This window comes from Nicotiana tabacum, chromosome 19 (assembly GCF_000715075.1).
Source record: "Nicotiana tabacum cultivar K326 chromosome 19, ASM71507v2, whole genome shotgun sequence".
In the NCBI taxonomy this organism is placed as follows: Eukaryota; Viridiplantae; Streptophyta; class Magnoliopsida; order Solanales; family Solanaceae; genus Nicotiana; species Nicotiana tabacum.
In genome coordinates this window covers 133,610,598-133,624,892 of record NC_134098.1, presented here as the reverse complement: position 1 = coordinate 133,624,892, position 14,295 = coordinate 133,610,598, and positions in this window count along the sequence as shown.

The window sequence follows — 14,295 nt, the reverse complement described above, 5'->3', positions numbered from 1 at the left end:
ACTAGGCTCCGAAACCAAAATACGAACCCGGTATCAACAAGACCAAACATCAACTAATTTTTAAAAACAAATAAATTTTAAACTTTTAATTTTTATCAAAAATGTATAACTCGAGTTACGGACCTTCGAATTCGATTCCGGGCATACGCACAGGTCCCATAATTCGATACGGACCCACCGGGACCGTCAAAATACGGATCCAGGCCCATTTACCAAAAATATTGATCGAAGTCAACTAAAATCAACTTTTAAGTTAAAAATTCTTATTTTCATCAATTTTCAATATAAAAGTTTTTCGAAAATACTCCCAGACTGTGCACGCAAATCGAGGAGGATAAAAATAAGATTTTTAGGGCTTAAGAGCGCAGAATCGAGTTCTAAAACATAAGATAACCTTTTGGATCATCACAAAAATACTATTCACCTGGCGGATCGTATTAGCTAGGTGCCAGTCACGTTTAGGGGAAATTTTAGAACGTGACAAAGTTGGTATCAGAGCATATGATTTAAGTCCCGAGTCATGGAACAATATTTGATAAAGTCTTATTTATGGGTATGTAGACGTCCATACTTATGACCTTGATGCTAATAAACATCTAGGATATTTTCCCTTCTTTCAGTCCTTATTCATACGTTGAGCTAAATCAAGTTGAACTTTGGGATGTCCCTTCCGTAGATGGCTAAGACACGCATAGCCTCATCTGCTTGACAACACATGCAATTGAATTGGAAGATTTGAATAATATATGCAACCGAGAATGACCTTGAGTACGTGGAATATTATGTGCATTAGTTGTAGTTGAGATTGAAAAGGTTGTAAATTTTGAATTTGACTATATTTTTTTAAACAAACCTTAGCCGAAATATTTTTTTTAATAAGTTCGAGAGTTAGTTAAATGTTTTAACATTAAAAATAAGTATGAATGCTAAAGTGTCCTAAGGATATGATACTTTCCTAAGAGCGAATTATTCAACATTCGAGTTTGTGGATGAAACCCTCCATTATAAGTTTGATCAGGAAAGAAAAGAATTGACTGGGAGACTAAGATGTGTAATAGCTTAGCCACGTCTAGGGTGTTAGATTTGATGGTGAAAGATAATTTGAGGAAAATGCATATACGATTCTTAGCTTAATACCTCTTGAACTGATTCATTATTATTTGTGATGTCAACATGGTGATGTTATAAGTGTGATTGTAGCATAAGGATACATGATTCAAGTGGATTAAGTACTACGTGATGCAAAACTTGTTCAAAGTGAGAGTCGATGGATGAAATCCAGCTTGCAAGAGAAAACTAAACTTAACTATAATGTTTAATGCACCAATATAGTAAGAGGTTTAGTATGAAAGAATCATGGCATTATTAGTTGTTAAAGTAACGGTAAGATGTGGAGTATTAAGACGAACACACATCATGAAAAAAATAGATAAATTACAAATAAAGTTTGAGTCTCACCAAGAAAAGTAATCAATATGCACGGTATTATTTCCATATGTGGAATAGTTTGAATTATTAATTCTTCGCATTTAATTATTGGGACACGAGAACTTGTATTTATTTCTATTGAGTCTTGAATAGAAATACTATTCACCTGGCGGATAGTATTAGCTAGGTGACATTCTCGTTTAGGGAAAATTTTAGAACGTGACAAAGTTGATTTCAGAGCATAGGATTTAAGTCCCGGGTCATAGAGCAGTGTTTGATAGAGTTTTGTTTATGGGTATGTAGACGTCCATACTTATGACCTTGATACTAATAAACATCTAGGATATTTTTCATTCTTTCAGTCCTTATTCATACGTTGAGCTAAATAAAGTTGAACTTTGGAATGTCCCTTCCGTAGATGGCTAAGACACGCATAGCCTCATCTGCCGGACAACAAATGCAATTGAATTGGAAGTTTTTAATAATATATGCAACCGAGAATGACCTTGAGTACATGGAATATTATGTGCATTAGTTGTAGTTGAGATTGAAAAGGTTGTAAATTTTGAATTTGACTATTTTTTAAACAAACCTCAGCCAAATATTTTTTTTTAATAAGTTCGAGAGTTAGTTAAATGTTTTAACATTGAAAATCAGTATGAATGCTAAAGTGTCCTAAAGATATGATACTTGCCTAAGAGCGAATTATTCAACATTCGAGTTTTTGAATGAAATCCTCCATTATGAGTTTGATCAGGAACGAAAAGAGTTGACTGGGAGACTAAGATGTGTAATAGCTTAGCCACATCTAGGGTGTTAGATTTGATGGTGAAAGATAATTTGAGGAAAATGCGTATACGATTCTTAGCTTAATGCCTCTTGAACTGATTCACTCTTATTAGTGATGTTATAAGTGTGATTGTAGCGTAATAATACATTATTCAAGTGGATTAAGTACTACGTGATGCAAAACCTGTTCAAAGTGAGAGTCGATGGATGAAATCCAGCTTGCGAGAGAAAACAAAGCTTAACTATAATGTTTAATGCACCAATATAGTAAGAGGTTTAGTATGAAAGCAGATCATGGCATTACTAATTGTTAAAGTAAGAGTAAGATGTGAAGTATTAATACGAACACACATCATGATAAAAATAGATAAATTACCAAGAAAATTTGAGTCTCACCAAGAAAATTAGTAATAAATATGCACGGTTTTATTAACATATGTAGTGTTCGATAGAGCTTAAGTTTGTAGAAGAAGAGCAGCAAATTAATAAGAAGACAATGTAGATGTGGATAAATAGAGGACTTGAGTACTTAAATGTACTATTTCTGGTTTCGACCCAAGTGGGGGAGTATACTAACATTGACCAGTCTATCTGACTTGTGTGGATGTAGTTCAAGGTTATGGTACACTTACGAGCTGGTTATAACTTGACACGATTTATCTTGAGGTTATCTTGGGCTTGAATTGGACGATGTTGTGTTGCCTTTTACTTGATTGTCGTGAAAAGAATATCGAATTTCAATTTCTGTTAAACAGAGTATTGAATATAAAAGATTTATAGTATGCCTACAGGCAACGCTACCTCATTAGTAGAAGTTCTATATAATAAGTGTGTGTTGTATCTAACTATAACTTGGGGCTTGGGGCACCAAAGTTGATTAACTGATTATTGAGTTAGTTTCGTCAATTAATGAGTTTTTGCATGTGTTTTTTGAGAACTTACAGAGTGTACCACTTAATTGGGAAATAGACTTGGGAATTATTGTATTCCAAAGAAAAATAAGCATAGACAATTTTTATTATGTATTATAGAATAGTTATGTGGAGACAAAAGAACTAAAGGAAACAAGTTTCAAGACCTCAGGATTAAGAGGTCACCAGACCAAGTATACAACTATGAGGTGCCTAAGTTTTTCACATTGAGGAACATAGTGGATCTATACATATGTTTATCGATAATAGACAGTTGAATTAGAGTGCCAAGAAGATCAAGTATTCTTTGTCACACTTGGATGCTTGGTACCCTTAGTTACGAGATATTACCTTCTTTTCTAAAATAGACTTGTGATCGGGAACCATGAGTGGCAATAAAAAGGATTAGGTATTCTAAAGACGTGTTATGGTTAGTGTGAACTTCTAGTGATGTATTTTGGACAATCGAAGGCATTAGTAATGGTCATGGATCGGAGGAATCGAGTGTTCAAACTGTTCCTTAGCATTCTTATTATTATGTTCATTAATGGCATAGTAGAATATTCTCATAGTCGATAGGAGCATATGTTGTGGTTGAGGAGGGTCCTGTGGATATCGAGATAATATTAATTAAATACCAGGATCCAAGTATGAATTTTAATTTTTATACCGTGATGTTTTGAGTCATGTGATGATAAAAAAAGGTGATAGGCTGATGGCAGAATGCCTACTAAGGCCTAGTATATGTGACATCACATTTATCTTTGCTTGAACATGCAAAGTGCACTGATACGAGAGTCCTAACTTTACATGGGGTTAGTGATCAAATTTTAAAGGCGAGGCCTACTTGATAGTGAACAATGAACGAGTATTATGGCTAATGATTCAGTGTGTACTTGTGCGGTAGTTAACTTGAGGAGATTTACACTCGAATAGATATAACGTTTACAACATTCAATACTTTTGAGATCGACAAATATGTATTTGGATCGAAGAAAGAGAGCTAATGTTGGTAGAAGGTAATACAGGGTATCACAAATATTATTCCATAATGTTTAAATTGTTTATTTGGTAAATACAAGTGTTAGAGATTCAAAATATTTTGCAAACTTGCTTGACTCTAAAGAAAGTGAAAGTAGACCACTATAAACTCCGCGGTTAGTCTATCACATTAGTTGAGAAAGTTGTGATCCTAATTCGGGGAGCGCGTTAGGCTCGTTGAGATCCTATGTTGCTTCAGCCTAAATCATTTATACAACATATTAGCCTATGTAGCGATATATTTGAGAGATACTTGCAATGCCATGAGATTTCCTATCATCATGTGTGACAAGAGTAATAACACATAGAATGTTTATACATGGGTATATGGATTTGTTCCAGTACGGTCGTATATGAGAGTATTATGTAGGGGCATATGGATGTGTTCCAATGCTGTCGTATGTAAGAATGGTGGATGTGTTCCACTATATGATTGCGGTCGTGGTGCTTGGATGTGTTTCAGTGCCATAGAGGCATAAGAGAATGGATATTCAATCCCAATATTAGCTAGATGGATAATATATAATGAGTGTTTCATGATCAGTTACTTTTGATTGATTTGTACCTGATAATAGTTACTAACTTGGTATGCAAACCTTGTTATTTCGGGCTTTATATGGACGCTGATATTGTTCTCTAGTTGATTGGTTTGAACCTACTAAGTAACGACCATTAGATCTAAATTTGTTGATGTATACGGTCGAAATAGATTTCGGCCTCCGTACGTTTGATCGAGTTCGAATGGTAAGCGATCGAAGTGAGAGCTCGAGACGAGTTTCGAGGATAGTACAAACAAGCCTCGAGCTCCAAGACCGATCGAGGAATCGGCACGGTATCATTATCAAGCACATGACCAAATCGAACCGCAGGGCAAAGAGACGGTTGTCGGAGATGCACCGACCGATTGACACTCACCCCGAATGTCAAACTCGAACTCAAGGCCGAGGGCTCGACCCAATACCGAGCTCGAGCCAGTATCGAGCTCGCAGACAGGAGCCGTTGCAACCGCACTGGGGGAGAGAATTTTGGCAGGAATCGAGGAAGAGACAATTCATCATGGGTTCTATTACAACCCATGTTTTCGTACGTACGAGTACGTCGTAAGTCAATTGATGTAAGCTCAGAAATGAAATCATATTTGAAAAGTTTACAAAGTAAGATAATCATGTTACCTCTGAGGTTACAAATATTTAAGATCATGAACAACAAGTACAAAGAGGGTTGGACGGTTCGGAAGCTAAAGCAATTGAAGAAAATAATGTTTCGTCGAAAGTCGACAAGTTGGGAATGTTATAACATGTACCTTTGGGGTGAGACTAGGGTGCTTAACATGATAAGGAGATTATGTTATGATTTATATTAGTCGTATGACATCCGTGTGTTATGTTTTGAAGTCAAGCGAGTTGTGGAACAAAAGTCGATGAAAGTCATCACAAGTTACATTCATAAGTTTTACTGAAACTTTGGGTCTAATGTAACTGCAATTTTCTCCCAATATACTTAGAGTTATGGGGTGTTCTACCTATCAAATTAAAGATCTATGAGTCTATTTTCTAACGCATTAAACCGTTTGTCAATATGACATCGGAGTAGAGAGATATGGTCATTGTTGCGATACTGCGCAAGCTGCTAGGTGACAAGTAGGTGTGTCACCTACTTGCTTAAATGAGAGCCCAAAAATGGGCCATTTCGGGTAGTCCAAAGAGGCCTTTTAAAGGCCTATTTTTTTCATATATTAGACTTAAAATAGAGCATAATAACCAGACGTAAGCTCTGCAAAATTCCTCCCAAAACTTTCCCACAAACCCTAATTGGTTTTCTCTCCATTTCAAGTTTTAATTGGAGGTAAAGCCTAGAGTTTGAAGAACCAAGATAGGAGCTGAGTTATCCAACAAATAAGGTAAGTTTACTGCCCTCTTTCATCAATTTTTTCTTCTGTAAATTCATGGTAAGTCATTCTATACTTGTAAGAACTCACGGGATGGTGATCGGAAGCCGTGAGTTTGAGTTATTCACTTGTAGCGGACTGTTTTGTTGACTGTTTTATGGACTGTTTTGTGGTGCTGCTGGGCAGCGTGTTTTACTACTGTTTTGTGGAGTTTTGGAGGAGGAAGGGTGTGGAGAAATACCACATAAATGCAGGATGTTGGGCTGGTTGTTCATCATAGCAATTTCGGGTTGTTGACACTACTACGGTGGTCGTTTTGTGTATGAAGAGATTGGGGTGTGTTGGGCTATTTTGTAGTATTGTGTGGTGTGCATAAGGTTGGAAACTAATGTATATATGTTTTTATTGTTGTTTTTGGTGTTGTGGTGTTATCTTGAATTTGGAGGAAGTAAGGATTATAGGGGAGATGCTGTCCGTTTTAATACAAAATAAGCTTGTCGTTCGTTGTGCGATAGTTGTACCTTTCGTAACATAACGATAGCATTATTATCATTCTTGTAGATTAAGGTGCAAAGAGGTGAGTTCAACTTGGTGATTGGAAAGATTTTGATAAGGTATGTTAAGGCTAAGCCCTTCCTTCATTTTGGCATGATCTCGTAGCTACATGTGTTAATAATGAGACATAAAGAGAAGTTCGTATTCATGAATTTATTCACATTATTCTAGTCTCATAAGTTACAATATTATTCCTTATCGAGACTTCATATTCAGTTTAGTTTTGTCTTTATTCAGTCAAGAGAGCAGAGGGTCTATATATATATACAGTATTACACTATTTTCACCACCATCGAGCTATAATCGGTGGGCAGGCCCCTATTGGGCAACCTCTGATCAGATGGTAAGTTATATACCGAGCCTACTGTGGCCGAGCACCTATGAGCGAGCCCAGAATGGCCGAGATACAGAGCCTAGTATGGCCGAGCGCCTATGAGCGAGCCTACTACGGCAGGGCAGTTACACATACCGAGCCTTATAGGGCCGGACAACTATTTTACATACTATATGGAGAGAGTTGAGTCAGTATCAGCAGGTAAGCATATCTTCAGATTATTTGTGACTCCCAGTTACATTCCGTTATTATATCATCAATTCAGTTTCAGCTTTTAGTTATTTTGTTGCCTTACATACTCAGTACATTATTTGTACTGACGTCCCTTTGCTGGGGACGCTGCATTTCATGCCTGCAGGTCCTGATAGACAGCTGGATAGACCTTCCCAGTAGACAGAGCCAAATATCAGCTTGGTTGGTAAGCTCCACTTCCCCGGAGTTACCAGGTCTAGACCTTGGAGTCCGTTTTATATATATACAGGTTTGATGGGTAGGTCGAGGCCCTTGTCCCGACCATGATACAGTTCAACTATCTCTAGAGGCTTGTAGACAAGTCCTGTATAGTTTGTATAACACTATATGAGTTTTTGGGTATGTTTACCCCTTAGATGAGACAAACGATATTTCCAGATGATTCAGAATATAGCCTCATCGGCCTAGGTTGAGGGTTATTCCTCTAGAGTTCACATTTACAGAGTGGTACGCTCGGGCCGAGTATGGTACCGGGTGCCGGCCACGCCCCTTCAGGTTTGGGGCGTGACAAACTTGGTATCAGAGCAGTTCTATCCTAGGGAGTCTACAAGCCGTGTCTAGTAGAGTCTTGTTTATGGGTGTGTTGTGCACCACACTTATAAGCAGGAGGCTACAAGGCATTTAGGAGTCTGTTACCCTTTATTCAAATCTAAATCGTGCTATAGAGGTGAGTAATAAGAGTTCGAGCCAAAGCTTATGTTTGCTAATGATATAGTGATGCTTTCAATTAGAATAATTATAGCTAGCTAAAGGTCTAATACAACAACAGGTAAAAGCATTAGTAGAGAGAGAATTCTTGACTACGTGGCCCTGTTTGAGACCCTATTAGATTGTGCTTACCATATGTGCGAATTTCCCATTTACCCTAAGACAGGAATATCTAACATACCCCGTGAATAGCAGGCCATGGGAGTATCATAAGGTAAAACTATAAGTTTCAACATGTAACAGAAGCAAGGTGAAGAAGGGTACGAGGTACCTAGTTAATGAAGACTGTCCGAATTTCCACATTAGGCAGAGAAATAAATGGATTCTAAGTTACCTTCAACAGAAATAGAGGTATGTACAATTGGCCACACCCATCTCAGTTAAGCCCTATGGGAGCTAACATATATAGTTTAAGAGAAGGATGGGATATCAAGATCCAGCTTGGGTTAGAGTAACCCGAAATGGTGGATTGAGCTAGGGGAGCTAAAAGTGAAACAATGTTTTGTTGAAGTTTTCAGAATAATGCGATAAACAGAAGTATTAGCAGGAGAATAAGAAGAGAGAAATGAAGTATTATGAGTAAGATGTGATAAATGGGTGATAACGGTAAATCAAAATATGATATGATGACAGAGTCTATAGTCAAGTGAAAAACAAACAAAAAAAACAAAAAAAACAAACAAAAAAAGAGGTGACAGGTCTTGAGACAATAAAAGAGTATAGGCCAAAAGTCATATTCTCATTTTGAGAAATGAGTTGGTGCGTCCAATGTGATTATAAAGACAAAACAATTTAGACCCCCAGAGTAATAGAAATTAGCATGGGCTAGTGAACAAGATAAATTGAACATCAATTAGGGATCAAATGAGGTAATGATAGTTGACATCAAGAGAATTTCAAATATCGCATTCCAGCAATAATACAATCGACAACAGAAGAATAACCTTCAAACGTCACTCAAGAAGACGCTTCCCTAAAGAAAGAACTTTGAGCAAAGTTAATCTTAATGGACTAAGTGTTCCAGTTACACTAGGTATCGGATACCGTCGTGTGTAAGATATTCAATTATCCTTGATACATAAGGGTTACTGCAAGGCAAGTAAGAGTCAATAAAGACGTGAAAAGACGTCGAAGATGAAGAGGTAAAATATTTATAAGTAAGTCTTCATAGCATTACATGTTAATACTCCCCTAAAGGGGAAAAGATGGTATCATATGGTATTAAGTCAGAGTTAAGTGGTTCAGGTAACTATGAAATAGTAAAGGAAGAATGCAGTAAATGGTGAAAGGAATGATATTGCATTTATTCAGATCCTACAGACATGATACGAGTCCAGAACATTATGCAAGCACGACACCGAGGGGAGGCAGTAAGGGTTCCCACACTAGATGTTATTGATAAATAAGAGCGAATGAACACTTGATGCATTAGGAGCCAGTGCAAAAGTTAAGTTAAGGTAGAAGACATAACCCAAGAGTGGTTACCCAGAAGGTAAATATGAGCATGGACTGACGAGTAGTTAGTAGTTCATTCAGGAATTCAGGAAGAGCCTAGTCATGGCTAGACAAGAGGTTCAGATAAATCAGTAGATTATGCAAGATAAACGAAGTGAAACCCAGCATAGGAAATTCGATGTCGTATCTATAAAGCCAGATTAAAAAAAAAGTACCAGTCTCATAAGGAGTAAGTATGAAGCTCCCACCAGATTGTGTACGCACTAGAGCTGCAAGTTTATAGTAGAGCTTCAAGTTGTGGATGTGAATTCTACCTATGTGGAAGAGAGGTTATGAAAGAGACAGAAGATACAATGCGAGATTAAAAGCTAAGTAAGGTAAAGGTTAAGACGGTACGAGATGCACAAGTGTAGGAGGTTGTGAATAGTCCATACATCAGATAGAGGGCTAAAAGCACCGTGATTCAGTATCCACAAATGATAGTGGTGTTGTCAGTGGCATATCTTCTAGCCTATAGTTTTCAAGTACCGGGAGGTCTGGTTAAGAGATTAAAGAAGAGTTAGAGATGGTTTGATGTCTCGCTTGAAGTTCCAGAATAACATAATGAAATGTATGGTGCTAGAAAGTTAAAGGAAGGTTGTGAGTACTATAAATAAATATGTGTAGGTCGCAAGATAAAGTATGGTAGAGCAACAGGGTTTTAGGTGGACATGAGTAAGGATAAGCAGAGGTGATTGAGAAGCTGACGAGAATAGGTAAGGCCTCAGAATTAAGCCCATCAAAACAAGAGAGCTAATGGTTTCCGTAAGTTATAAAAAAAACAAACTCAGTATAGCCTGAATGAACTTAGAGGAGTCTAAGACTATGAGCAATTTGAAGAGATGAAATGTTGCCCTGGTAGTAGAATAAAGGTGTAATTGTGATAGATAAGAGGATGACGTTAAGGCCATTGATTGGTTAATGATTCAAAAAGAAGGGATTTCATGAATTGCATGAGATTAGAATACCCCTCATAAGATGAATCACGTTGGGATGCGATGAAATACGGTTATTGAAGTATAGTATCGCCCCTAGGTGGACCGAGCAAGTAACTTCAGATGTTCTCTGATGAGACGTGATCCCTAAGGATAATGTATTACCTAAGAGGTTTCAATTTATCAGTGGTAGATTATAGATCAACATTAAGATGAATCAACAATAGGCAGATAAAAGTTCCAAAGTATGAGATGATATTAGGCCGTCATTCTTAAGATGAACAGTAATGAGGAAGAACTAAAGGACTTAGATTTATACATATAGGATAAGCAGCGAGAGGGTAACCTGGAGTTGGGTAGCAAACCTCGACAATAATAAAATGAAGTAAGTGTGATGGTGTAGTATAACCTACCTAGATGTAGTAAAGCCATAAGGATATATTTATAAGGCTACGAAACAAGATATCGCAACAGTCGTAAGTTTGACAAAGTACCGAGCAAAGAACTTAACTACACCTATATATACCGGGAGGAACAACTTGTCATAGTTCTATATATGTTCCCAAAGTGAGGCCTAGAGATTGGCTAAAAGCTGGAGGAAAAGGAACAGAAGAGTCGCATAGGTGCACATACAAGGACAAAGTCGTACAAGCTGCATGACAGAATGTCGCAATAATTACGAGGTTGGAAGGATTCAGACAAAAAGTCATGGTGTCAGAAAGAGGCCTAAAGTGGGGAATGCCCTGGCCTATGGATTTATTCATAGAACAGTTGCCTAGATGGAAAGGCCAGCAATAAATTATTTATGAGAGATATAGGTTATGAGACTGATATGTGCAGCAGTCAACATTCGAGGACGAATGTTCCAAAGGGGAAAATGATGTTACAACCCATGTTTTCGTACGTACGAGTACGTCGTAAGTCAATTGATGTAAGCTCAGAAATGAAATCATATTTGAAAAGTTTACAAAGTAAGATAATCATATTACCTCTGAGGTTACAAATATTTAAGATCATGAACAACAAGTACAAAGAGGGTTGGACAATTCGGAAGCTAAAGCAATTAAAGAAAATAATGTTTCGTCGAAAGTCGACAAGTTGGGAATGTTATAACATGTACATTTGGGGTGAGACTAGGGTGATTAACATGATAAGGATATTATGTTATGATTTATATTAGTCGTATGACATCCGTGTGTTATGTTTTGAAGTCAAGCGAGTTGTGGAACAAAAGTCGATGAAAGTCATCACAAGTTACATTCATAAGTTTTATTGAAACTTTGGGTCCAATGTAACTGCAATTTTCTCCCAATATACTTAGATTTATGGGGTGTTCTACCCATCAAATTAACGATCTATGAGTCTATTTTCCAACGCATTAAACCGTTTGTCAATACGATATCGGAGTAGAGAGATATGGTCATTGTTGCGATACTGCGCAAGCTGCTAGGTGACAAGTAGGTGTGTCACCTACTTGCTTAAATGAGAGCCCAAAAATGGGCCATTTCGGGTCGTCCAAAGAGGCCTTTTAAAGGCCTATTTTCTTCATATATTAGACTTAAAATAGAGCATAATAACCAGACATAAGCTCTGCAAAAGTCCTCCCAAGAACCCTAATTGATTTTCTCTCCATTTCAAGTTCTAATTGGATAAAGCCTAGAGTTTGAAGAACCAAGATAGGAGCTGAGTTATCCAACATATAAAGTAAGTTTACTGCCCTCTTTCATCCATTTTTTATGCTGTAAATTCATGGTAAGTCGTCCTATACTTGTAAGAACTCACGGGACGGTGATCGGAAGCCGTGAGTTTGAGTTATTCACTTGTAGCGGACTGTTTTGTGGACTGTTTTATGGACTATTTTGTGGTGCTGCTGGGCAGCGTGTTTTACTACTGTTTTGTGGAGTTTTGGAGGAGGAAGGGTGTGGATAAACACCACATAAATGCAGGATGTTGGGCTGGTTGTTCATCGTAACAATTTCGGGTTGTTGACACTACTATGGCGGTCGTTTTGTGTATGAAGAGATTGGGGTGTGTTGGGCTGTTTTGTAGTATTGTGTGGTGTGCATAAGGTTGGAAACTAATGTATATATGTTTTTATTGTTGTTTTTGGTGTTGTGGTGTTATCTTGAATTTGGAGGAAGTAAGGTTTATAGGGGAGATGCTGTCCGTTTTAATACAAAATAAGCTTGTCGTTCGTTGTGCGATAGTTGTACCTTTCGTAACTTAACGATGGCATTATTATCATTCTTGTAGATTAAGGTGCAAAGAGGTGAGTTCAACTTGGTGATTGGAAAGATTGTGATAAGGTGTGTTAAGGCTAAGCCCTTCCTTCATTTTGGCATGATCTCGTAGCTACATGTGTTAATAATGAGACATAAAGAGAAGTTCGTATTCATGAATTTATTCACATTATTCTAGTCTCATAAGTTACAATATTATTCCTTATCGAGACTTCATATTCAGTTTAGTTTTGTCTTTATTCAGTCAAGAGAGCAGAGGGTCTATATATATATATATACAGTATTACACTATTTTCACCACCATCGAGCTATAATCGGTGGGCAGGCCCCTATTGGGCAACCTCTGATCAGATGGTAAGTTATATATACCGAGCCTACTGTGGCCGAGCGCCTATGAGCGAGCCCAGGATGGCCGAGATACAGAGCCTAGTATGGCCGAGCGCCTATGAGCGAGCCTACTACGGCAGGGCAGTTACACATACCGAGCCTTATAGGGCCGGACAACTATTTTACATACTATATGGAGAGAGTTGAGTCAGTATCAGCAGGTAAGCATATCTTCAGATTATTTGTGACTCCCAGTTACATTCCGTTATTATATCATCAATTCAGTTTCAGCTTTCAGTTTTTTTGTTGCCTTACATACTCAGTACATTATTTGTACTGACGTCCCTTTGCTGGGGACGCTGCATTTCATGCCTGCAGGTCCTGATAGACAGCTGGATAGACCTTCCCAGTAGACAGAGCAAAATATCAGCTTGGTTGGTAAGCTCCACTTCCCCGGAGTTACCAGGTCTAGACCTTGGAGTCCGTTTTATATATATACAGGTTTGATGGGTAGGTCGAGGCCCTGTCCCGACCATGATACAGTTCAACTATCTCTAGAGGCTTGTAGACAAGTCCTGTATAGTTTGTATAACACTATATGAGTTTTTGGGTATGTTTACCCCTTAGATGAGACAAATGATATTTCCAGATGATTCAGAATATGGCCTCAGCGGCCTAGGTTGAGGGTTATTCCTCTAGAGTTCACATTTACAGAGTGGTACGCTCGGGCCGAGTATGGTACCAGGTGCCGGCCACGCCCCTTCAGGTTTGGGGCGTGACAGGTTCTCAACTATTTATTTTTTATTATAAATAAAGTAAGATCCCTCTACTATAAAGGGGGAATCCTTGTAAGCACAAGCAGGTTCACACATTGTAAGAAAAGACTACCTCTATTTATTGAAGAATAAATCTCTTAAGCTTGTTTTACTCAGCATACTCACTCTTCTAGTTCAACAATTTATATCCCATTTCTATAGCCAATAATTTAAATATTTCCACTTCTACGTACGATTTATGTCAAGCTATATCACATATCCTTAGAACTACTTATAAATTCAACTATATCCGATTTTTCGGGTAAACAGTTTGGCGCCCACCGTGGGGCTAAGGATAACGTGGTTGTTTGATACAAATCCGCAATACGCACCAGTTTACAACTCCGAATCGGCAATGGAAAACCCTTGATTTATGGCTTTACCTATCGACCACGAAGCCGACCTTCAGGATGAAACCAACAACTTGATACCCAGGGCGGAAGGCCACTTAACAATGTCGCTGAAGCTCGAATCGAAGTACCTAAAATTCGAGTCAAAGTACCACTAGATGTCAATTCACAAGTGGCTCTTGAGGCGAACCAACTTTCCGAACCGGAAAAAAGCAATCAGGGCGGTAC